At 44.3% G+C, this 26983-nt stretch overlaps 1 protein-coding gene and 1 long non-coding RNA gene across 3 annotated transcripts in view; one reads left to right on the top strand and one right to left on the bottom strand.

Annotated features, from left to right (window-relative positions):
- Positions 1 to 26983, bottom strand: part of LOC149444019 (uncharacterized) — a 104577-nt gene that overhangs the window by 43550 nt on the left and 34044 nt on the right. The window lies entirely within an intron of this gene.
- The window catches only part of CPT1A (carnitine palmitoyltransferase 1A), a 103592-nt gene continuing 81539 nt past the window's right edge, over positions 4931 to 26983 (top strand). The window contains exon 1 of one of the 2 annotated variants that reach the window (XM_089654984.1): positions 4931 to 5148. The gene's annotated coding sequence lies outside the window, so the exon portion shown is untranslated. The remainder of the gene's footprint in view (positions 5149 to 26983) is intronic. The other variant, XM_089654983.1, reaches the window with a different exon arrangement.

Below are 26983 nucleotides of genomic sequence, written 5' to 3' on the forward strand. Positions count from 1 at the left end.
CACACAAAGCCACTTTGAATTGTAATCAGCTGTGGTCATTTTGATTAGCTCAGCATGAAAAGAGCTTTCCTGGAGCATTTCAGTCCCTGATAGTGCAACTGAAGCAAACAATCAACTATGGGTGGTAAGACACTGTCCAAAGATCTCTGGGATAAAGTTGTGGACAGAAACAAGTCAGGAGATGGATATGAAAAAAAATCTAAGACTTTATCAATGCCTAGAAGCACAGTGAAGTCTATTAGTAAGAAGTGAAAGGTATTTGGTACAACACAGACCCTCCCTGGATCAGGACGTCACTCCAAACTGGATGAAAGAGCCAGGAGGAAACTGGTCAGAAAGGCTACCAAGAGGCCTTCAGCAACTCTGAAGCAGTTGCAGGAATTGATGACAAAGAGTGGTCATTGTGTGCATGTGACAAGAATATCACAAATTCTCCACAAATGTGGCTTGTATAGCTTTCTGATCACGTGACTGCTGTGACAGCCAATTACAGTGGTCACATGGCCCGAAGGCCCACTTCTGCCTCCCGGCTTCTAGAACCCTTAAAGGGGCGGGAGGTGCCAAGGGGTTAAGCCTTCAATGCCATTGGCTCCTTCTGCTGTTGAATGCTGTTACATGGGAGCGGGGGTAAGTTGCCCAGTCTGTATCAATAGATGCAGACAGGGCGGCTCAGGAGCGAGAATGCACGGGTGCCCCCATGGAAAGTGGCATTTCGTGGGGACACCCACCAAAGAGGAAGGGCCAGGAGTGCCAGCAGAGGACCCCAGAAGAGGAGGATCGGGACTGCTCTGTGTAAAAGCACTGCACAGAGCAGGTAAGTGTGATAGGTTTGCTATTTTAATAATGTATTCTGACAGTGGGGAAATCTCCCTGATGTCAAAATACAAAGGCTCAGTGGGAGGGATTCCCCCTTCCACATCGAGTCTGCAGATGGAGAACGGAGTCAGTTTCTTTTGTTCAACCAGTAGGTTAAACAAATAAAAATTGATTTGTGTATGGTCACCCTTATCTGGCGCCATGTCAGCACTCCAGAGCTATTTCTGGCTCCAGCACCGCTCTCCCCTCCCTTCCTGCTCTCATAGGAGGAGCAGTGGAAACACAGCCATAGGCTCCTGCTGCCGTCAATCAAACTCCTGTAAAGAGGGAGTGGGGGTGTGGCCTTCCAGCCCTGTGTGTCTATAGTATGTGTCTCTTAGCAACCAGCTTGCTGCAGGAAGTGAGTGAAGGAGGGAGAAGCAGAGAGCGCCTGCAGAAGCTGCCAGAATAGGTGGTAGGTGACCTTGCCTGTCCACCTCCTGCTCCATTGTGTTTCATCCCACAAAGGGCTTCATCATGGAGAAGGAGGGAGATGTCCCTTCACTTTCTGCCCCATAACCAAAGCAGGAAGTAAGGGAATCCCTGTAAGGCTGGTCATACATGGGTCAAAATTTGACTGATTTTGCGTCCGAAAATCGCACCTAAGAATAATCGGCCGATTTTCGCTCTGTTAGTGGGTCAGTGGCACCGGCCAATTGTCGTGGTTCCTCCCCTTTTTGGTGATCGGGCATGTTGGAAAATTCATGAAAAACGACTGATTTTCGACTCAATCATGGTCAAATCGTACGATCGGTTTTCCGAAAAGATTATGCGCATGAGCCGTGACCTGGAAGGAACAGAAGTTTCGCCTGTTATATGTGGTGAACTTTATGACTCAGTCGGCCAATTTTCGAAATCATTGATGGCATCATCGGATTACCGAGCCAACGACGTTTTCAATTTTCGGATGAAATGTATGGCCTGCATTAGTCCCCATTGGAAAATTTCCTCTCCATTCCTGTTCTGGTGACAACACAATTTGACATTTTCTTTCACTTTCACTCTCAGGGCTGGTTCACTGGTTCTGCATTCCAGATGTGTTTCTGCGTTCCCATTTTTGATGCGCTTTTGCTGTGTTTTTGATGCGTTCCAATCCCCTCTTTTTTTTTCATCTCAATTCAGTATATGTGCGTTCCGGTGTTTTTGATGCTTTGTGCCATGTTCCATGTAGAAAAATTGTGGCAGGTTCTATTATTGCTGATGGCACTGGAACTGACTGAATTGGTGTGAGCTAGGGCCATTGGAATCCATGGAAAACACTATATGTGCGTTTTTGACACGGATTAAAAACACTGGACTGCATTTTGTGTGAACCAGCCCCCCAGTGATATTGTGACACAGGACAAATAGAGAGGGTGAATCTACCTGATGGGGACACAGACAGCAATAAAAGTCTGACAGGGGTTCTAACCCCACTCCATCCAACACTGAAATAAAGGTTATCCTTTATGGCCCACATTAACCAATCTACAAAAATCGTTCGTTGGGCAATACGTAGTGTTGACGTCTTCCGTACAAGTGGAAGTGATGCGGTGTGCGTGTGACTTTGTAGCCACGCCTGTCCGGCCAGAACGATCGATATACACAACAATTACCAGCAATGAGTATAATATCGTTTATTACATTATCTATATACATAAATAGTGATACATAAAATATAATCTGCAGAATTCTGGTTTCATGATCTCATTAGGCCAATCTACTTTTAACATTTGGATTTTTCGTTCGTGTTTACGTAGATTCCTTGGACATAAACATCCGAGCAGGAGCGGACTGACAACTCATGGGGCCCCCGGGCAATAGGGGATCATGGGGCCCCTGTGTCCTTGCCCAAACTCAAAAAAGCCTATGAAAAAGGTACCAGGGGCATCTCATGCAGTGTTCCTATTGAAGTCTATAGAACCAAAAACTCAACTTTTTGCATAAAAAAAAAGTCCCTGACCCTTTCCAAAAAACGCACCGGGTGAAAACGCAGAGATGTGAACGTGTCCCATAGGAAATCATGTTAAATGGACTGTAGTGCGTTTCTGCAAAACGCAGCGGAAAACGCTTAGGTGTGAACCTGGGGTTACAAAGCTGTAAACCCCAAATGGGATTCTAATCCTTCTCACAATATCCAAAAAGGAAAAAAAATGCATTGGTCATACACTTCCATTTGTATTGTTATAGGGGTCTTTTAGATCATGGGTAGCACACTGGCTTAGTGCTTAGCTCCTATCCTTGCATCACTAGGGCTGAATTTCAACTAGGGTGCTGTCTGCATGCTCTCCCTGTGTATGCATGGGTTTCCTCCCACATATAGACATGGTAATTGGTCTTAGTGTGTGTGTACAAATTGCCTATTACCATGCACGCTGGTCCCAAGCCTTGCAATTGGTTGGAGAAGACCTGGTGATCCACCACACAGATATGGTGCCGATACAACCGCTGAACCCCTATTTTTATAATTTTTTGGCAATTCTGCAATTTTTTTTGTACATGAGGTTTTTTGATGTTTTCAGGCTTCAGCATTATCTTAGCCAATGAAAAGCTAGTTACTAGGAGGAGGCAACTAAACATGCGTTTTCAGGTCCCACTGCAGTTTACTGGAGCCAGAAACATGTGACTATGCCCATAAGCAGCTCTTCTATGTTTTCAAGTTTTAAAATGATTCAAAAATCTTTTTTGTTTTACAAAAAAAACCATGTTATACTCACCTGCTCTGTTCGCCATTCTGCACAGAGCGGCCCAAACCTGCTTTTCTGGGTTCCCCTGCTGGCGATCTTATCTCCTCCTTTTCTGTGTCTGCCCACATAGTAAGCTGCTTGCTATGAGGGCAGACATGCGGGCTCTATCTCGAGCCAAGCTGTGCACATCCATAGACACACACAACGCAGCTCATCCCCGCCCCCTGCTCACTGAATTTGATTGACAGCAGCAGAAGCCAATGGCTCCTACTGCTATTAATCTGCTTTGTGAGACCAGGGAGAAAAAGCAGCTCTGCTGTAGACAGGCACAATGCTGGATTGATACAGAACTCAAATATTTAGAGGGGGGGAGTAAACATTTAATTAAAGTTTTTTTTTTTACCTTAATGCATTAGGGTAAAAAAAAAACATTAGTCCAAGAGTGCTCAACCCGTGATGCGCAGGTCACATGTGGCCCTCGGAGCCCTCTGATGTGGCCCTTGACCTCAAACCTGGAAAGTGCTCTTCTATTATATCCGGAATGCAGGATTTTTGGTGCGCTTTCACACCTGCAGGATATAATAGAAATCTATGAAAAAAAGCAGCTAAACCACAGGAAAGCTGCATCAGTGTGAAAGCAGCCCTATAGGGGGCTCAGGACAGTAAGGGCTCATTTACATTTGTGGTTTGGGGGGGGCAGTAAACAGTAAATCCTTAATTGAAATGTGTTTTTACCACACCCCCATCCACTGGTGTAGTGCCAGGGGTCGCAGTGGTGACCCTGCCCCATGCTCCAGGGGGCCCGTGCAGCCTCCCTGTCACATTCTGTTTCACACTTACGCAGGAGAGACAGCTGGGGTGCCATACACAGAATCCAGTCTTCTCCATTTTCCTCCTGCAGCTGCTGAATGCCACCGGGAGGGAGAGGAGGAAAGGCTCATTATGCTATTCAAAATAAAAAATGATCTAATAAGAATTTCTGAACCATTTCATTGCGGCCCACGACTGGTTACCAAATCACTTTAAGTGGCTCTCACTTCTTGAAAGGTTGAGCACCCCCGCTTTAGACTTTGGAACCACTTTAAGTGACACAATGCTCAGGTGTGAACAGGCACCATTGAATATAATAGGAATCTTGATGTTGAGTGTCAAAGTGCTTCAAATCACTGAGTGTTGGAGACAACTGAACGAATATATACATATCAGAGCAGACAGAGAGACAAGTGTGGAAGGCAGAGGGGTGGAGGGATTTGGTTCCAAATAGGAGACAGTTGGTAATGCCGTATATTTGTCATACGTCTCTTGTCTTGGACGCCATACACAGAACAATCAGACCATCCACACCAGCAAGTCCTGCGATATTCCATATTATTGAAATTACAGCCACGAAGCCAGCGATTTCCTCAGATCTGCCTGCCACTTGTGGGTTTGAATGAAATTCCATGGCAGCAGCTAGGAAGCCCCAGCCTGTGTAGTATGTATGAGGAAACAATGCAGGGCCCTCCCTCTGGTAGGAAGGCGCAGGGCGGGGAGGGCTGACTTTCCATTCTGTGAGGGTTGCAGGACAGAGAGGCTTGGGGATCTGCACAGCTCCGGCTGCAGCTTGTCAAGAGGAGAGCACAGGCAGGTAACACATGCTTCCCTTCTAGCAACTTCTCACCCTGCATCCCTTTCCCCAGGTTTTGGCATGCTCCTTCTTCCAGCAACTCAATGGCTGCCAATGCAGGAAGACCATGGCTTGCATGTAACTTTGTACCGGTGTCACCCTGACACTAAGACATAGTCAGAACAGTGATGACGTAGTCGTTGGTCACTGGGATGAGTAACCCTTGCAATGCCAGGGTCTTCATCAATGATTTATGCCCCGCAAACCCTTAGCAACACATGATCTGTCATCAGACCACAACAAACAGCTGTCACGTTGTTGCTATGGGCAACCACATTCAAGGATCTTTCCTTAGACAGGACTGGACTGTTGGGATGCGGTTGCTATGGGCAATCACATTCAAGGATCTTTCCTTAGAAAAGACTGGACTTTTGGAATGTGGTTGCTATGGGCAACCACATTCAAGGGTATGCCCTTACACAAGACTGGACTGTTAAGATGCGGTTGCTACGGGCAACCACATTCAAGGGTCTTCCCTTAGACAAGACTGGACTGTTGGGATGCGGTTGCTGTTGGTAACCACACCTTGCTGGTTACACAGTGCTAGTGATCACATCCATTGCATAGTATCCATGAATTCAGGACCCCCAGAAATGTGATTTTTCTTTTTGTTTATATGCTGCATGATATTTTGATATTGTTCCATTTGTGTTACCATGCATGTGATATATTCGTCATCAGGGCCTCCAAAAATGTTCTAGTTAGGTTTGCTTATTTTATATTAATTTTGTTAATATTTTGTGTTGCCTCCACGCTTGTGCTGCGTATTTGCACATATACGTCGCAGGTACAGCAATCCATTCATTTAAATGGGTTGCTGCGCCCGTGTTTGTTTTCTTAGCCTAGGTTCACAATTGTGCGATTTTGCGTTCCCGACTTACAGACAAAACACACGGCTCTTTAGCAGACACCTTAATTTTTGATGGCACCCCCACGCATCAGCAAAAAGCCCATGGAACCACATGATGCCGCAGCACTATGCGATTCCGAGTGACATGGTTTTTAACAAATGTTTCCTGGACTTTTTTTGCGCATTTCTCACGGGCGCAGCAGCCCATTTAATGGATTGCTGTACCTGCGATGCATGCGTGCAAATGCGTCGCACAAGCGCGGAGGCAGCCTTATGGTGCATGCGTTCAGGGGCAGACTGACAACTCATGGGGCCCCCAGGCAATAGGGGATCATGGGGCCCCTGTGTCCTTGCCCACACTCAAAAAAGCCTATAAAAAAGGTACCAGGGGCATTTCATGGGGCCCCCCACTGACCCCGGGCAGTGCTCGGTCAGTCCGCCTCTGCATGCGATACATTATTGCATTCATCCTGATTATTATTAGGGACTTATACAGTGCCAGTTTACAATATAAATGGAGGCAGTACTTTTATACAGGAATGTTGGGTGGAGGCTGCTCCTAAGAGCTTACACTCTAAAAGCTGAGGATTCTCTTACATTCTGCTATCCTCATCCTGTGTAGGTGTGGTGATTGCAAGGAATGCACTTTATAAATCCACTTTCATGTCTTTGTAGATCAGATTGCAAGCTGTGGTGCCCATTAACCCTTTGTCCTCTCTAGACCCCTATTCCTATAATGGGAGTCTCTCCCACCCCCACACTCATCCACAGTGGAAGGATCTGGCTGAGCCAGCCCTGCTCTGTCCTGTCACACGCTGTCTGAAGGTCTCCATTGTAAAGAGAACCTTCCTCCCCTCCATTGATTCATGTTCTATCCAGGCCAGCCAATCACAGCGCGCGACCTTTTACCTACTTTCTGTGAAGCCGCCGTCATGTGCTCTCAGAGCGGGTTTGGGGGTTGGGTGCGTGACGTGTGCGAAGGGGCGGGGCCCGCTATAGGAATGGAGTAGTGTGGCGGCTGTGCCCTTGACTATAAAAGGGAGATGAGAAGGAGGAGGAGGGAGGGTGGAAGTCTTATAGAATGCTGTGTAATGGTAGAAGAACCGGCCAGCAGGCTGCCAGGGAAATGTCTTCTTCCTCCTCAGCTTCCTTGTTTAGTCAGTGCTGTTTATAAATAAAGTTTTGGTTCCTGAGCGCTCTGTAGTCAGTTTCCTTTCACCTGACTACTTTTAAACGCAGACTCCCATTGTAATTATTGACATTTCAGCGCTCAGTCACTTGTACACTTAGCACTGTGCGCCTATACAAGTACATGAGCTATATTGGCTTCATACAGGGGTGGTCCAGTGTGCAGAGCCTGGCAGGGACCCCCTACCACCGCTCCGTACAGTCACTCATTAGGATGCATTGGATGAAGCGGCTGTACAGTTTTTCACCAGGAGATTTGTGAAGTACCCACATCAGACCTGCATTTAGAGCATACAACCGTGTGTATGTAGGTGTACGTCTGCGTACAGCCACCTCTTCTAATACATCCTAATGAGTGAATGTACGGAGCGGTGGTAGGGGGTCCCTGCCAGGCTCTGCACGCTGGACCACCCCTGTATGAAGCCAATATAGCTCATGTACTTGTATAGGCGCACAGTGCTAAGCGTACAAGTGACTGAACACTGTAATGTCAATAATTACAATGGGAGTCTGCATTTACAAATAGTCAGGTGAAAGGAAACTGACTACAGAGCACTCAGGTAGCAAAACTTTATTGGCAGTTCCAGCACACATTAACACTTGTTGTCTGCCATCTTGATTAACAGTCACTGGACTGGCCCGTGATATGTGCGCCGCCTATCAGTAATCGGACACACTTGACACTACTGCGTGTAGTACTGCCATGCTAGCATTCCTTTTTATACATGTTTGGCTTGAATGGCCCTGTGTGTGTATGTACATATATAAATATATATATATATCCTAGATTGTAAGCTCCAAGAAGCAGGGCCCTCCCATCCCGCTTGTATTGAACTGTATTGTTGCTGTATTGTCTCCTTTTATGTTGTAAAGCGCTGAGCAAACTGTTGGCGCTATATAAATCCTGTATAATAATAATAATATATATTTATTTTTCTAATTATTATTTTTTTTGGATCCCTAGGCACCCATTCACACCGTTGTGGCGTAGCACTGCATGTTATAGTATGCTTAGGATTGCATTGCAACAACACGTTTGCTGTAAATGGGCTGTATTCCTATTTATTTGTAATGAAATTCCAAATGTGCATATGTACACACAGCAACACCTCCTAACCCAAGATGCACTGCAATACATGCAACTGAAACAGTAGTGTTGCTTTGTAACATATTGGGAATGAATGAATGGGGTCATGCAATGCAACATGCATTGACCTGACAAAATATGCACATGCAACACTGTGAATGGGCCCTAAAATCGTATTTCTACTTATATATGTTTCCAGTTTAACAAGTAGTAGACACTATAGTTAGGTACTACATTACATTTTCTGGCTCCCATTAAAGTAGAACTATAGTTAATTTATTTTTTTTTTAATTCCTTTTGAAAATGATAATCTTATAAGGCAAATTGTATTATTTTAAATGCAATTGCCCTTTGTATCTGTGCAAATATACCTCGGGATCCTGCCAGCGCCGGGCACATTCATTACAGGGTGACAATACAGATTTCCCTCCAGTAAAATCACTGCAGCCATTTCTTGTTGAGCGCTGTACCATTATGCAGGGCAGGTAGAGGAGGAAGGTTCTCAGCTGTTGTGACTTTTGAGAACATAGACAGTCAATGCTGGTCCCATCTATCTCCTTCCCAGGTGATTGATGGTGCAGAAATGTCCAGATCACCTATAAGACCTGTGGAAGGGACAAAAGGTGCCTTCATCCATGACGAATCTGATGGTGAGAAGAGTGCTATAGCTCCTGTTATGATATCACTGCAATGATATCACAGGGACCACAAAGAGCATTTACAGCATCCCTGATTGATGTAAGTAAAAAATAAGAAATCACGCAGCCATCAAAAGGGGCAGACCTGGATCTGTAAAAAAAAATTATATATGTACACTGATCAACCATAACATTCTAATGACCCACCTAATATTGAGTAGGTCCCCCTTTTGCCACCAAAACAGTTCTGACCCATGGAAGCATGGATGCCTCTAGACCTACAAAGGGATGGTGTGGTAGCTGGCACCAAGCTATTAGTAGCATATCCTTTAAGTCCTGTAAGTTGCGTGGTGGGGCCTCCATGGATCGGACTTGTTTTTCAGCACATCCCACAGATGCTTGATTGAACTGAGATCTGGAGAATTTGGAGGCCAAGACCCACCTGAAACTCGTAGCATTCCTCAAACCACTCTTAACCATTTTGCAGTGTGGCAGGGTGCATTACCCTGTTGAAAGAGGCCACTGCCATCAGGGAATACCATTTCCATGAGGGGGTGTACTTGGTCAGCACCAATGTTTAGGTAGGTTGTACGTGTCAAGCAACATCCACATGAATGGCAGGACCAAGGTTTCCCAGGAGAACATTGTCCAAAACATCACACTGTCTCCGCCGGCTTGCCTTCTATCCATACAGCATCCTGGTACCATCTCTTCCCCAGGTAAGTGATGGAAACACAGCCAAAAAAAAATGTGATTCATTAGACCACGCCACCTTTGTCTATTACTCAGTGGTCTAGTTCTGATGCCCATTGTAGGCACTTTCGGCTGTGGACAGGGATCAGTATGGGCACCCTGACTGGTGTGTGGCTACACAGCCCCATACACAACAAACTGCTATGCCCATTTTTTCTACTTTTAACAAATCAACTTCAGGAACAACATGTTTACTTCCTGCCTAATGTATCCCACTGACTTTCAGATGCCATTGTAAAGAGATAATCAATGTAAGTGTAACAGTATCTGTGGCTGTGAAATTTGGGTGTATTTCCCCACCTGAGAGCTAGAGATGCTGCTTACAGCCACCCATAGAGAGCAATGGCTGTATGCGGTATACTCCAGTATTTTTGTAAAGGTGTGCATGCATATGGATGTATGACCCTGGACACAGACTGTGTGCATTCACGGTTATACATCTGTACGTTTACACAAGTACCAGCTTATACCTGCTTACAGCTATTGCTTCTATGGGTTGCGGTATGCAGCACTTGCGGCTCCCCGCTCAGGGTAGCATGCTAGGAAGACATAAAAATAAAGATGCTGTTTAGAACAGCCAGTCAGGTATTTTGTTTAATTTTCTACTAACTTCTTGAGAAAAACGATTGTGACTCATATCTGAATGAACTTTCTCTTTATCTGGCCTATTGCTGCCACCCCTCCCATGTTGTCATCTTTATTGCCCTTATTACACCAGCTTTTTCTAGGATTTCTAAGTACTTGGCATTTGATTAAAAACACTAATCAGTACAGACAGCCAGACACTGAGCAATCATTCATTATTACCAATTAGGAGTGTCTGCCTGCCACTTCTTGGTAAAACAAAATATATATTTTAGTCTTGAACAGTATATGTCATTATCTTTTTGAAGTGGAGTACCCCTTTATTGTTTCTGCACTCAGCCACAGACTTATATCTGCTAATATTAACCCCTGGTACACATATATGCGGCCGCGCGGGACGCGTTTTGCGCCAGCACAAGAGCCCATTCATTTGAATGGACTCCTGTGCCCCGTGGCACGCAGGGAAGAAGTCCCTGCGCTTCTTCTGAAAACTCAGCCCGCTTGGGAACCTCGGTTCCCAGTACGGTTGCATTTTCCAGTGCGGGCGGCTTGCCATTAGAACTAATGTCACCCGCCCGCTGGTCCGCATTCCTCTGTGCGGGTGGTGCGGCTGCATGGATTTTTGTGTGAATCTACAGCCGCACCACCCGAACATTTGTGAACCTAGCCTTAGGGCTACACTAGGGGCCTATTCACACATACAGTACCTTCAGAGGTCTAGTGGGGTCCATGCTTTGACAGGCCAGGGCTGTTTTGGTGACAAAAGGGGGACCTACTCAATAATAAGTGGGTGGTCATATAGTTGTGTATATGTGTATATACAGTATGTATGTGTGTATGTATGTGTGTGTGTGTGTGTATATATATATATATATATATAATTTTTTGTGTGTTTTATTTGTATTAAAATTCATATGCAGGTAGTCAAACATAGCATTACCACTGAAATCAGAACCACTTGTTCTGAAACCATCTTTTCCCGGTTACCTACTGCAATAATGATTTATTTGGTAGTGGTGGAAGTCCTTATTTATCAGAGTATCTTAAAGTGGTAGTTAATTCTGCTATAATTTCTTCTTTGTAGGGGCCCCCAGGTGGGTTATGCCATATGGTGCTAGTATGCACAGCATATTAGTACATTATAGCATACTTACCTGTCAAACCGAGCCCTCCAGCGTTGCACTGTGATTGGTTTGGTGGGTCTCAGGCACTTCCATCTTTACCTGACCTTCCTTCCGGGTTCGGTGCCTTTGGCTGCTTGAATGGCCAGGCTGCTATGATGTCACTCCCACGCATGCTCATGGAAGTCACATCGCAGCGGCACAGAATGGGCCGTAAATGTTCGCTGAGCTGCGCATGCGCTGACAGGCAGGAGTAAGCATTTACGACAGAAGAGACCAATAGGGTGTCATCTGTTATAAATATCCTGTCTGTCAGCAATTTTTGAAAAACAAAGTTTACTACTGCTTAAAGAAAAAACCCTTGCGGGGCTCATTATGAAAATTAGGGTGAAGAAACCTGAAATTAGAGCATTTCACTCTCTGGTTATCTCTCGTCTTGACTATTGTAACTCCCTCCTCATTGGCCTACCTCATCGCAGGCTATCCCCTCTTCAGTCTATCATGAATGCTGCTGCCAGATTCATCCACCTTACTAACCGTTCCATATCTGCCACCCCTCTCTGCCAATCCCTCCACTGGCTTCCCATTGCCCAACGAATAAAATTCAAAACAATAACATACAGTTGTGGCCAAAATTATTCAACCCCCACTGAAATTGAGTGTTTTGGCCAGTTTGACATTGCTTTTGATCATTCAGTCATCTTGCTTACATTTACATTAAAGAGGCACTTGTAGGTCAGACAAATATAACATAACAGTTATAATGAAATAACCACAAATGTCTTTTCTGTGCTCACAGCATTATCAGTTTTATTCAACCCCCAAGTGACATTCAATCTTAGTACTTAGTACAGCATCCTTTTACAGTTATAACAGCTTTTAAACGTGAAGCATAGCTTGACACAAGTGTCTTGCAGCGATCTACGGGTATCTTCGCCCATTCTTCATGGGCAAAGGCCTCCAGTTCAGTCACATTCTTAGGCTTGCGCACTGCAACTGCTTTCTTTAAGTCCCACCAGAGGTTCTCAATCGGATTTAAGTCTGGTGACTGCGATGGCCACTCCAAAATGTTCCAGCCTTTCCTCTGCAACCATGCTCTAGTGGACTTGGAGGTATGCTTGGGATCATTGTCCTGTTGAAAGGTCCAACGTCTCCCAAGCCTCAGGTGTGTGACGGACTGCATCACGTTTCCATCCAATATCTCCTGGTACTGAAGAGAATTCATGGTACCTTGCACACGCTGAAGCTTCCCTGTACCTGCAGAAGCAAAACAGCCCCAAAGCATGATTGACCCTCCACCATGCTTCACAGTAGGCAAGGTGTTCTTTTCATCATAGGCCTTGTTCTTCCTCCTCCAAACATAGCGTTGATCCATGGGCCCAAACAGTTCTAATTTTGTTTCATCAGTCCACAGAACACTATCCCACAACTTTTGTGGTTTGTCCACATGGCTTTTGGCATACTGCAGTCGACTCTTCTTATTCTTTGGAGACAGCAAGGGGGTACGCCTGGGAGTTCTGGCACGGAGGCCTTCATTACGCAGTGTGCGTCTTATTGTCTGGGCTGAAACTTCTGTACCCACATCTGACAAATCTTTTCTCAGTTCCTCAGCAGTCACACGGGGACTTCTCTCCACTCTACGCTTCAGGTAGCGCACAGCAGTCGAAGTCAGCATCTTCTTTCTGCCACGACCAGGTAGCGTTTCAACAGTGCCCTTTGCCTTGAATTTGCGAATGATGCTTCCTAAGGTGTCTCTTGGTATGTTTAACATCTTTGCAATCTTCTTATAGCCATTGCCCTTCCTGTGAAGAGAAATCACCTCTTCTCTTGTCTTCCTGGACCATTCTCTTGCCTTCACCATGTTTGTAACCACACCAGTAAATGTCTAGAAGGAGCTGAGTATCACAGTCATTTTAAAGCTGCCTAATTGGTGCTTATTATGCTTGATTGCTGCTCGGTGACATCCACAGGTGTTTTCAATACCTGATGGAAAGCACCTGTATGAACCTCTGTTCTTCAGAGTGGTAGTCTTTAAGGGGTTGAATAATTGTGGCAATGAAGAAACCACATAAGAACCATTTACTACTGTATTACATAAACAATTGATGTCATTTTAGTTGCATTTGGGTAGTTACAACGTCCTTGTAGGATTTGATTCTGAATACAATTCCAAATGTACACTATAGTCCCTAAACCCCTTTACAGCATTGGGGGTTGAATAATTTTGGCCACAACTGTATAAAACCATTTATAACTCTGCCCCAAATTACATCACCAATCTTGTCTCCAAATCACCCAAACCATCCTCTCTGCTACTCCCACAACCTCCTGCTCTCTAGCTCCCTTGTCTCCTCCCGTGCACGTCTCCAGGACTTCTCCAGAGCCTCCCCCATCCTCTCGAACTCTCTACCCCAATCTATCAGACTATCGCCTACTCTGCCCACTTTCAGGCGCTCTGAAAGGGAAACCTATCCCGCCTTCAGCTAATAACGGAATCTTCTATTCCTCCTACCAGTCCATCCCCCACAGTTATTACCTTTTGTACCACCAGCCCCTCCCTCTTAGATTGTAAGCTCCAAGGAGCAGGGCCCTCCTAACCCTCTTGTATTGAACTGTTTTGTTGCTGTATTGTCTCCCATTAATTGCAAAAGCGCTGAGAAAACTGTTGGCGCTATATAAATCCTGTATAATAATAATAATAATAATAATGATTTCCTAGCAATCATTTTTTGCTTCTGTTGAAGTTAGGTGAAGTCTGTTTTATTTTTATGGGAAATAGGTAATCGTTTGCTACTAATATCATGAGCCTGAGTTTATGGCAAAACATACCACCCTTCCTTTGTTGCATGATGACAAATCAGCTCTAGTGTTTGATTGGTTAGTATGGTAATACAGACAGCTCTCCTTCCAGACACTGATAAATTAGGCTGATTGTATTGGCTGGCTGTAAAGGGAGCCAGCAGATGAACTGGCCAAAATTCCTCTGTGGGTGGTCTTGTTGTCATCCTCCCCCTCTCCGACAGCATTCAATAAAAAAATAAAAATGGAGGGAGCAGGGTGGAAAATTGTTGGCCAAACAGCACATGTATGCGATCAGATGTATTTATTTCAGGTACTTATATAGCGCCATCAATTTACACAGCACTTTACATATATATTGTACATTCACATCAGTCCCTAACCCTCAAGGGGCATACAATCTAAGGTCCCTAACTTACATTCATACATACACATACTAGGGCCAATTTAGACAGAATCCAATTAACCTACCAGCATGTCTTTGGAGTGTGGGAGGACACTGGAGAACCCAGAGGAAACCCACGCAGGCACAGGGAGAGCATGCAAACTCCAGGCAGGTGATGCCATGGTTGGTGTAGGCACTATGGAGTGTTTTGAAAGCCAGCAGCACTGCTTGGCGTGGATAGAGGAATCTGTTTAATTTTGTTTGGTTTAGTTTGCAGGCTGAGCAATAAAAACCTTTGTGTGCATGGGCAGCTCTAGTTCTGTTTAGTGTTGTTTGGAATCTCCATGTACAAAGAACAGACTGTAGTTTGTCCAAGCTATAAAAATGAGTTTGTTGTCCATGTTATCAGTTAAGGATACACAATGGCACTAGTACCAAGTCTATTACCATGAGTTGTTCCTCTTATCTGTCTGTGCTTTCCCTTCCTTTGCCATTAGAAGAATGAAGCGTAGCACAAAGCATGCTGGGTGTGACTCTGTACTCTGCCCCACGTCTGTCCTTCGCCATTATCATCAAAGGAACAGAAGGAACAATCGCCATTAGGGGTAGTGAGCATACAATGATATTTATTAGCACTACACTTCCTTACACAATAAAACACGATTTTTAATGCAGGATGTATTTCCATTACTAACCTGTTTATTGTATGCAACCAGACACATATCATTGTCATTGTTAGGGTGCATTCACATTGTAACAGCACGTGTAAATTGCGTTTCATGCTTGCAGTGTCATTCATTGTTAATGGCACAACAAAAAACAAAAAAAAAAACCCACACAAAGGTTGACGCTCAAAAAGGTGCATGAGCTTCTTTGTTGCATGTAGAGCAGCCCATTGAAATGAATAGGCTACCCTGTGCATGTAGTACAACAAGAAGGGAGCATACACGCAACGCCTGACGTTGGGCATCATAGTATGAATTGGGATTGAGCCCTGGTTCACACTGATGCAGTGCAGAATTCGCAGCGTTTTCAGTGCGAATTCCGCCCCGCATTACAATCGCACCCCGTTCATACGAACCGATGCGGGTGTGTATGTTAACACACCGAAAGCAGTCCACAAAACGCAGTGCGATGTGCAGAATCGGATTGCATAGGTGTGAATACCCATGCGATCCAATTCTAGTGCGGACCAAAAAAGGGTCCTGCACATTTTTGGTGCGGGTGCAGTGCGAATAGAGCCATACAAAATGTATGGCTCCAATCTCACTGCATACAAGTTGCATGTGATTTGTACAGGAATGCGATGCGGTTCCTGTTTGAATCACATGGGATTTACCGCACCGCTGTAGTGTGAACCTAGGCTTGTAGATAGAAAAATTATCAATTTGTTTCCATCTTGAATAGAGCAAGGAATAAGACTAGGTTCACACCCATGCAGGTTGTGTTTGAGCCTGAGCCGTTTCTGCATTGTGTTTTGCGTTGCGTTTTTGATGCCTTTTTGAGGTTTTTTAAATTTTTTAAATTTTTCTTGTTAGGCAGATTTAAAATGCAAAACACATCACAAACGCAGCAAAAATGCACTAAATCCTATTCTGCAGCATTTCCATTGAAGTCTATAGAACCAAAACCGCAACTTTTTGCGTTAAAAAAAGTCCCTGACCCTTTCCAAAAAACGCACCTCGTGAAAACGCACAGATGTGAACGTGTCCTGTAGTAAATCATGTTAAATGGACCGTACTGCGTTTCTGAAAAACGCTGCAGAAAATGCTTAGGTGTGAACCTAGGGTAAGTAAACCTCTATTGACTCGTTTTGTGCCATCTGTGTCCCATTCAAGAGATTTCCCTTCACTTGCTGTCCTGTATATACAACAGGAAGTGAGGGAAAATCTTTCCAAGGTGAGGTTAATCTCCTGTTAGATAGTTGTCATAGGAACTGTCCCCTTAGTAAGATTTTCTCTCGCCTTCATTTCTGATAATTACTTGCAGTTTGGAATTTTCCCTCACTTCTAGTCCCAGTGACCTTGGTCATCAGAACATATAGAGAGGGACGCCACTCTATCAAAAAGGTTCTGGCTTATGCACACTTTAAAATACCAGAAAACACACGAACATTATTATGCTATTGAGCCAAATATATATATATATATATATATATATATATATATATATATATATATATATATATATTATACACACATTGCTCAGCCATAACAATATGACCAATAGTAACCTGTTGAAGTATGGACTCCAATAGACTTCTGAATGTATACAGTTCTATCTGGCACCAAGCCATCAGTAGCAAATCCATTAAGTCCTTTAACCTCTTGCCGACCGCGCATAGCCGAATGACGGCTTCACCGCGGCCGGCCAGTTCTGGGTGGACGTCATATGACGTCCTCCCAGAACGCGCTCTCCTGGGGCGCGCACCCGGCGATCTCCGTAATCGCTGTGTCCTACGGACACAGCTGATCACGTGATGTGGTAAAAGGCCAATCACAGCGGCCTTTTACCACCTGATCAGCAGTGTCCAATGTCAGAGGGAAATGCAAGTGCCGGTTCTCGGCTGCACTTTCCTCACACTGTCAGATCGTGAGGAAAGTACTGCCGAGAACCGGCAGTTGTCAGAGCGGGGATCGGCACCGATCATCAGGGCACTGATGATCAGTGCCCTGATGATCGGTGCCCAGCAGTGCCACCTGCAAGTTCCGCCCAGCAGTGCGCCCACTAGCTCCGCCCACCCGTGCCCAGCAGTGCACCCACCTGTGCCCAGCAGTGCACCCACCTGTGCCACTCTGCAGTGCCACCTACCTGTGCCCAGAAGTGCCACCTACATGTGCCCACCTGTGCCCACCCACCTGTGCCCACCCACCTGTGCCCACCCACCAGTGCTGCCCACCAGTGCCACCCACCAGTGCAGCCCAGCAGTGCTGCCAGTCAGTGCCGCCAGTCAGTGCCCAGCAGTGATGCCAGTCAGTGCCGTCTATCAGTACCCATCATCAGTGTCACCTATCAGTGCCGCCTATCCGTGACACCTCATTAGTGCTGTCTATCAGTGCCGCCTATCCGGGACACCTCATTAGTACTGCCTATCAGTGCCCTTTAGTGCTGCCTATCAGTGCCGCCTATCAGTGCCCATCAGTGCTGCCTCATCAACGCACATCAGTGAAGGAGAAAAAATGCCTGTTTGAAAAATTTTATAATAGAAACAAAGAAACTTTTTTTTTTTCAAATTTTTTGCACTTTTTTATTTATAGCGCAAAAAGTAAAGCGCCCAGCGGGGAATAAATACCACCAAAAGAAAGCTCTATTTGTGAGGAAAAAATGATCAAAATTTCATATGGGTACAATGTTGCATGACCGCACAATTGTCAATCAAAGTGCGGCAGCGCTGAAAGCTGAAAATTGGCCTGGTAAGGAAGGGGGTATAAGTGCCCGGTAGGCAAGTGGTTAAGTTGCGAGGTGAGGCCTCCAAGGATCGGACTTGTTTTTTTCACCACATCCCACAGAATCTAAATTGGATTGAGATCTAGAGAATTTGAGGTCAAGTCAACACCTCAAACTCATTGTGTTTCTCAAACCACTTTTAAATTCATCAAACTAAGCCACAATTGTTCTGTGGTTCAGTTCTGATGTTCACGTGCCCATTGTAGGCAGTTTTGGCTGTGGACAGTGGTCAGCATGGTCAACCTGAAGAGTCTGCGGCTATCCAGCCCCATACACAACAAGCGTCAATGCCCTGTCTGTTCTCACACCTTCCTATCAGAACCAAGATGACCTTTTTTAGCAGTCTGAGCTACAGTAGCGCTTCCAATGGATCGGACTACAAGGCTCAGCCTTTGCTCCCAACGTGCATCGATGAGCCTTGGCCAACCATGACCCTGCCTCCAGTTCCTTGGTTTTCCTTCCTTGGACCACTGTCCTGATCACTGCAGATGGGGAACATGCCACAAGAGCTGCAGTTTTGGAGTTGCTCTGACCCAGTCGTTTTGCCACCACAATTTGGTCCTTGTCAGAATCACCCAGATCCTTGCGCTTGGCCATTTTTTTCTGCTTTCAAAACAAATCAACTTCAGGGACAACATCTTCATTTTCTGCCTAATATATCTCAACCACTTACAGATGCAGTTTGTCGTAAGTAGCATTTCCCAAATTTGAATTGTGGGAGGTGCTCATATAGGAGACAATACTGTTCTAATACAAGGCTTCTTACATAAACCATGTGAACTGTATTACAAGGTGATGAGTAAGGCTGTCTTTAGCTGCAGGCAAAGATCTCGAATGTTTATCCAACAAATTATATTAAGCACCCTTTTATTACTACAAATATTTAGCGAGTATTCTCTGGTGTGTGTTAGTTTATTTCAAGTGCTTCTTTGTTAAGTGTGCACACCTGATGCCTGTGCCTTTGTATCTAAAACACTCATTTCCATGCACTCTCATCTGCTTTTACAGTTCAGCAAAAATCACTTAAGGTGGGAATACATGATTAGAAAATCGACTGATTGGTCATCTGCCGACCGAGAGGCATTCGTTCATTGGTTAAAATCATGGCCCACATTAACCAATTTAAAAAAATTGTTCGTTGGGCAATACGTAGTGTTGACGTCTTCCGTACAAGTGGAAGTGATGCGGTGTGTGTGTGACCTTGTAGCCACGCCTGTCCGGCCAGAACGATCGATATATACAACAATTACCAGCAATGAGTATAATATCGTTTATTACATTATCTATATACATAAATAGTGATACATAAAATATAATCTGCAGAATTCTGGTTTCATTATCTCATTAGGCCAATCTACTTTTAACATTTGGATTTTTCGTTCGTGTTTACGAAGATTCCTTGGACATAACCATCCAAGTCATCTTCTGTGTCTGCTCATGCGTGATAGCGCTTGATAGATTTTTGTCATACCACTGCATAGAAAATCGGTAGTTCATATGCGAAGCAACAAAATTTTTCACTGTTCAACCTGATTTTTTCGTTCACAATATCGGTTAAAACATTCTGCTCATCTATGCTCTGCTATGCAGATCAATACAAAGCAGCCTGCTGGAGCTGACAGGGGAGAGATGTGTATTGTTTACATACAGACCTCTCGCCGTCAGTGATACTCGGCGATCTCTGGGTGCCGGCGGGGAATCACCGGCTGGGATCTGGTGTTTGATAGCTGAAGCCGCCAATGGTGGCACCCCCTACTCAGAAATGCAACGTCACGTGTGTGTGTATGTACGGTGGGGATCGAAAGTTTGGGCACCCCAGCTAAAAATTTGTATTAATGTGCATAAAGAAGCCAAGGAAAGATGGAAAAATCTCCAAAAGGCATCAAATTACAGATTATACATTCTTATAATATGTCAACAAAAGTTAGATTTTATTTCCATCATTTACACTTTCAAAATAACAGAAAACAAAAAAATGGCGTCTGCAAAAGTTTGGGCACCCTGCAGAGTTAATATCTTGTACTGCCCCCTTTGGCAAGTATCACAGCTTGTAAACGCTTTTTGTAGCCAGCCAAGAGTCTTTCAATTCTTGTTTGAGGTATCTTTGCCCATTCTTCCTTACAAAAGTCTTCCAGTTCTTTGAGATTTCTGGGTTGTCTGTCACGCACTGCTCTTTTAAGGTCTATCCATAGATTTTCAATTATGTTGAGGTCAGGAGATTGTGAAGGCCATGGCAAAACCTTCAGTTTACGCCTCTTGATGTAATCCCCCGTGGATTTCGAGGTGTATTTAGGATCATTATCCATTTGTAGAAGCCATCCTCTCTTTAACTTCAGCTCTTTCATAGATGGCATCAAGTTACCATCCAAAATTTGCTGAAATTTTATTGAATCCATTTTTCCTTCTACTCGTGAGATGTTTCCTGTGCCGCTGGCTGCAACACAACCCCAAAGCATGATTGATCCAACCCCATGCTTAACAGTCGGACAGAGGTTCTCTTCATTAAATTCTGTGCCCCTTCTTCTCCAAACGTACCTTTGCTCATTCCGGCCAAAAAGTTCAATTTTAACCTCATCGGTCCACAGAACTTGTTTCCAAAATGCATCAGGCTTGTCTATATGTTCATTTGCAAAGTTCAAACGATGATTTTTGTGGTGAGGACGTAGAAGAGGTTTTCTTCTGATGACTCTTCCATGAAGACCATATTTGTACAAGTATCTCTTTATAGTGGAATAGTGTACCACAACTCCAGTGTCTGCCAGATCTTTCTGGAGGGATCGTGCAGTCAAACGTGGGTTTTGAATTGTTTTTCTCACAATCCTGCGAGCTGTTCTGTCTGATATTTTTCTTGGTCTTCCAGATCTTGCTTTAACTTCCACTGTTCCTGATGACTGCCATTTCTTAATTACATTCCGAACAGAGGATATTGACATCTGAAAACACTTTGCTATCTTCTTATAGCCTTCTCCAGCTTTGTGAGCGTCAACTATTTTCAGTTTCAGTTTTCTAGACAACTGCTTAGAAGAACCCATCGTGCTGATTGTTGGGGCAAGGTCAGATGAGTCTGGGCATTTAAAACCTTTGAGATTGACATCACCTGGTCTTCCCAGACGATGATTGAGAACAATCCATGACACTGGCAGGTCTCAACTTGGCAAAGGGGGCAGTGCATGCTATAAATTCTGCAGGGTGCCCAAACTTTTGCAGACGCCATTTTTTTGTTTTCGGTTATTTTGAAAGTGTAAATGATGGAAATAAAATCTAACTTTTGTTGACAAATTATAAGAATGTCTAATCTGTAATTTGAAGCCTTTTGGAGATTTTTCCATCTTTCCTTGGCTTCTTTATGCACATTAATATTTTCAATTTTAAATTTTTAGCTGGGGTGCCCAAACTTTCGATCCCCACTGTATGTATCTGTGTGTATATGTATAATTTTGTAGCCCTGCCGTCCTGTAGCAGTATTTCTTCTATAGGGCGACGGGCAAGTGGTTAAAAAACTCAGTGAACCCACAATGGATCATTGTGAAGAGTTCCATAGGATTACATGGTCACACCTTTTTCTTCTGCTTTTTTTTTAACGCAAAAGCGGAAGAAAAACGGATGAGTGTAAAAGCAGCCTTAGTCTAGGAAGAGGATTCTGACCCTGGATCATAAGTAAAGATAGCATTTACCTGCAGAGAAAGGTCTATGACACCATTGTCAGGTGGGTACTGTGACATCTGCAAATGGCAATAAAGTGTTACGCTAACACGTTACCTAAATAACAGATTCAAAATCTGCTCTAAAGCTGAACTCTAGACAGATATCAAAGACACAAATTAATGCAATTCTGTAACCATTATTACATCATTCAATGTATCTTTTATACGCAGCAGTGTAAGTACCTTAACTGCCTCCCGCCCGCCATATAGTACAATGACAGGCGCAAGGTGGTTCTCTCGTTCTGGGAGGACGTCATATGATGTCCTCCTATTCTAACCGCACATGCACGGGTCCAGGGGCATGCAGCGCGGCGATCGGCCGCCTATCAGTACCAAATATGAGTGCTGCCTTTCAGTGCCCAACAGTGATGCCTGTTTATGCCCATCAGTGCCACCTACCAGTGACTCCTCAGTGCCCATCAGTGCAGCCTATCAGTTTCCATCAGTGCAGCCTATCAGTGCCCATCGCTGCAGCCTCATTAGCGCACATCAGTGAAGTAGAAAAATCACTTATTTACAAAATTTTATAACAAAAACTAAGAAAAAACATTTTTTTTCAAAATTTTCAGTAGTTTTTGGTTTGTTTAAGAAAAAATAAAAAACCCAGAGGTGATTAAATACCACCAAAATAAAGCTCTATCTGTCACAAAAAAATGATAAAAATGTCATATGGGTACAGTGTTGCATGACCGCGCAATTGTCATTCAAAGTGCAACAGCGCTGAAAGCTGGAAATTGGCCTGGGCAGGGAGAGGGTATAAGTGCCCTGTAGGCAAGGGGTTAAAGTGGAACTTCAGCTAAAATAATAAAAATGGGCGAACAGGCAGTCATTTTAATACAAAAGAGACATGCTTTGTCCCACGGACACGGAGTCGCACAATGCCGAATCTGACTGAACCCCCATGCATGCTCAGGAGGGACATCAGACTGCTGGAACTTAGGTGGGTACAGTTCCGCTTTAATTTTACCTGATATCAGCCCCTTGCAGTCTTCATACAGCAGGGAACACAGTAGCGTGAGGCAAAGAAACATTACAAAGAGCCAATATATGTGTTGACAAGGAGCATGCTGATAGGAGGAGAAATCAGAGTGACAGATGAGTTATCAATGGGCTGCTTCTCCTTTTACTGTCCAGTCGAAAGGTGGAGCATGTCCAGGATAACCTGGCTCAGTGGAAGTGGGTTGAAAGATGCTGACCATTAGATAAAGGACATCTAGCTGCAAAAACAAGTACTACGGGGGTAATAGCTTGTTTGAAGCCGAATATCTCAGCAAATGTTGTTTTGTGTTGTTTTTCTTTAAGATATTCATTAAAGTATAACTGAAGGTAAAATCTTTTTTTAGGTTTTGGAAAAAGTGGATATTGATTAGAACAGCTGTCCAGTTTTTATTGCTGTCTGAGCCCTCATTAGGGAGATTCACCCTGTTTATCACAGAGAGTGAAAGAAAATTCCAAATATTGGGTCAACAGTCACCAAAACAGGAATCGAGGAGAAATCTTCAAATGGGGGCACTGGTTCTGGTAACCCTGGTGACAAACAGGTATTCCCTCACTTTGCCAACTCCCTGTTTTTGTTTTTCGGACAGGAAATGATGGGAAATCTCCTGAAGAGGGCACAGATGGCAAAAAAATGAAAGGGTCCTTTCACACGGGCGTTCCGTTTTTTTTTTTTCTTCAGTTCAGTCACGTTTTTGCAAAGAAAAAATGAATCAGTTTACATCCTTTTTTTCATCTGTTTCCATCCGTTTTTTTCAGCTGTTTTGTCATCCATTTTTCATCCGTTTACATTGGTTTACATACATTTAGATCCGTTTCCATCCGGTTTCATCCGTTTATATCAATTTTTTTCATCTGTTTACATTGGTTTACATCCGTTTAGATCCATTTACATCCATTTTTGGTCCGTTTACATCCGTTGACATCTGATTTTCGTCCGTTCCAGGTTTTTTTGCGGAGGAAAAATAGTGTTTTCTTCCGTTCAAAAAAACGAATGTTAACGGATGCGGACATTAACGGATGTAAAAAGATGTTCATCCGTTTACATCCGCAAGTCCATAGAAACACATGGGGGTCTGTTTTTCATCTGTAAACGGACGGATGAAAAACGGACAGACAGAACGCCAGTGTGAAAGGGGCCAAAGGGGCTATAACCCTCCCTTACTCTATAAAGTTTAAAAAAAAAGTTAGTGAATAGATCATTTTAAGACCTGGAGCATTTGAATCTGACATTTGGCAGGTGGTTCTAGCCTTTGCCAAGAGCCCTTTACTGGGCCCAGTACAAAATTGGGTGGTTGGCGTTAGGTGTGGCATGGCTCAGTTGCATACAGTGTTTGGCCCATGGTCGGTTATTGATCTTTATTGCACATGAGCAATGAATTCTATTTTGTGCTTTGCAGTGGCTAACAAACCTTGAACACTAGCAACTAAAAAAAAAACCCTAACTGTGCATTCACTGAAATCTATTTCATGCTTGTTAGACTCACAGAGCATGAGTGCTTCTCAAAACGCACAATAATCAATCTCCTAACACTCAGAGGTTCCTTTTGCTATATTTAGCACGTCAAAGAAGAAAAAAAATCATGCCTATGCCTATAGACTCCGGCAAGGGCCGGAATCTGCAGTAAACTGCAGCACATATATTTCCGCAGGGAGGTCGTTAGACTATGCACTCCATTGGTATAGATTATGTTCATCAATTTGTTTGCATGCATAAAATTGCAGTTGCATGGGAAATTGCATTTTCCGTTATCAGAAGTGTATTTTAGTTTGTATCTGAAATATTTTCATTTAAAGTGGTAGTAAACTTGTTTAAAAAAAAGTTTCCCCCTGCAAGGTAATATCATAATGTGCTAGTATGCATTGTATACTAGCACACTAAACTTACGTTAAAACAAAGCTTTCCAGCAGTGTGCTGTCACCGCTGACAGGGCTTCCTGTGACAATCATGGTGTCAGACCCCAGCCCTTCTCACCAAACTCGTGACTGAAGGACTAGCCAATCTAAAACCGCGCTGTCACGTGCGTAACAATGCCACGCCCAGCTGCACCCTGCACACAGATTTTCCAGCTAATGGACCACAGTGTGTACCGGCAGCATGGAAGCAATTGTTATTGGGTCAGGTTAATTACGCAATTAACCCTTCACATTGCCACCACCTCCTTTTTGTACAGAGAAAGAGGAAACTCGGCAATACACAATGATGTTTGAATAATCGTCTGCATACCACTGTCACCGCAGGCAGGTTATATAGAGGGTTAAACACACACAGTAGCGCTCTTCAGCGGTAGGAATTCGCAATTTGCATTAACTAGCTTTAGAAACAGTTCAACACTTTCAGAAAGTAAGATTTATTATTAAAAGGTCAAAAGGGTGCAATAAAAATATTTACCGAAAAACATGTAGCCTATATATATATATATATATATATATATATATAAACTAAGAGCAATAGCACAGCTAAGAGATAACAGAGAGAAGTTAGAGGGTTAAAGTACTTGCCACATGTCCTCGGTTAAGCAACTTCCAAGTTTCAGAGCCAAAAGGATGCTTTGATCTCCCACTGTTAGTTTTGATGTTAAAACAGGAGATTCTTCAACTCTCACACACACCTCAACTCCAAGCATAACAGCCTTTTTCTAGGATCTCAGCAGGGTGTCTCCTTACAGCAGAGTGTCTCCTTACAGCAGAGAACCAATCACCTCATTTGGGGAGGGGTGTTGGGGCAGAGACCCAAGCTAGAACAAAAATCCCTCGTAGCTTATATTATGGCCCATACTTTTCCTAGGTACATGTAACATTCCACCCACGGGTAGATTAATACGCAGAATCGTCTGCTGAATGTCTACATATGAAATATGACATACCTGCTGGGATGGTTAAGGAGATCTTATTTTCTGCTTTCCTGTTGATCTCAGCTAGGGGATGTAATATACCAAACGATTTGTATTAAAGTGAGCCATCCGAATATGTGCTCCATGTTTGTGTAATTACGTCCTACGTGAAGATATCAACTTATATGAAAAAGTGAGTTTTTAAAAGTAAGTCTTTTGAAGTTCAGTGAGGGACTTGGTTTACACTTTTACGATATCCCAGATTGCACAGCTAACAGACAGCTAGGCCCCAGCTGGGGGTTCTATAGCTCTGGAGCTCTCCTGCTGTGCCTTGACTGCCTGTAACCTCCCACGTCACCCAGACCACATGTCACTCACCAGAGAGGGAGGGGGGATGATTGGAGGAGAAAGGCTGCTTTGGGAGGGGGAGAGATGATGCAACATGGAAGGGTTCTTAACAAAATGGAGGACCGCGTCCATCTCTGTGTGCACGATTGCTACACTTCCATCTTCACCCGTTCTTCTTTTCCGGGTTCCCCAGCTGCAGCTGCTTGAGTGGCTGAGTCACCAATGGCTTCACTCCTGTGCATGCGTGCAAGAGTTTCGGCCATGGCACACAGCTCCGAAGGAAGGGCACGAGTGTGCTGTTCCTTCAGAGCGCATGCGCCAGTGATGTCACTGGCTGCAGCTCTGTAGAATATCTCCTAAATGGTTCATGTTTAGTAGATATTCATTTTACCTACAGGTAAGCTTTATTATAAGTTTGCCTGTAGGTAAAAATAGATAGAAGAGTTTATTTCCACTTTACCCGCCTCCCACCCGCCATATAGTAATATGACAGACGCAAGGTGGTTCTCTCTTTCTGGGAGGACATCATATGACGTCCTCCCATTCTCACCATGCATGCGTGGCTCCCGGAGCACGCAGCACGGCGATTGGCGGTGCACTGTGTCCCTCGGACACAGCGGATCACCGATCTATGTAAAGAGCTGAAGATGTCGGCTCGGTTATGTGATCAGCTGTGTCCAATCACAGCTGATCACATATAAACAGGGGAATGCCGGTTATCGGCATTTCTCTCCCAAAGAGTTGTCACGCTGATAGCTCGTGAGGAGAGGAGAGCCGGTAATCGGCATTCCTTGGAAGGGGCATGTACACTGATCAACAGAGCACTGATGATCTGTGTGCCCTGATGATCTGTGTAGCCCCAGCAGCGCCACCTGTCAGTGTCCATCAGTGCCAGCTCTGTGCTCATCCATGCCACCTGCCAGTGCACATCAGTGCCACATTTCAGTGCCACATCAATGCCACATATCAGTGCCCATCTGAGCTGCCTTTCAGTGTCACCCATCAGTGCCAGTCAGTGCCACCTATCAATGCCAGTTAGTGCCAGTCAGTGACGCCTATCA

Source organism: Staurois parvus, unplaced genomic scaffold (genome assembly GCF_062004578.1).
Source record: "Staurois parvus isolate SC_StPar_1 unplaced genomic scaffold, SC_StPar_1.0 ptg000818l, whole genome shotgun sequence".
NCBI lineage: Eukaryota > Metazoa > Chordata > Amphibia > Anura > Ranidae > Staurois > Staurois parvus.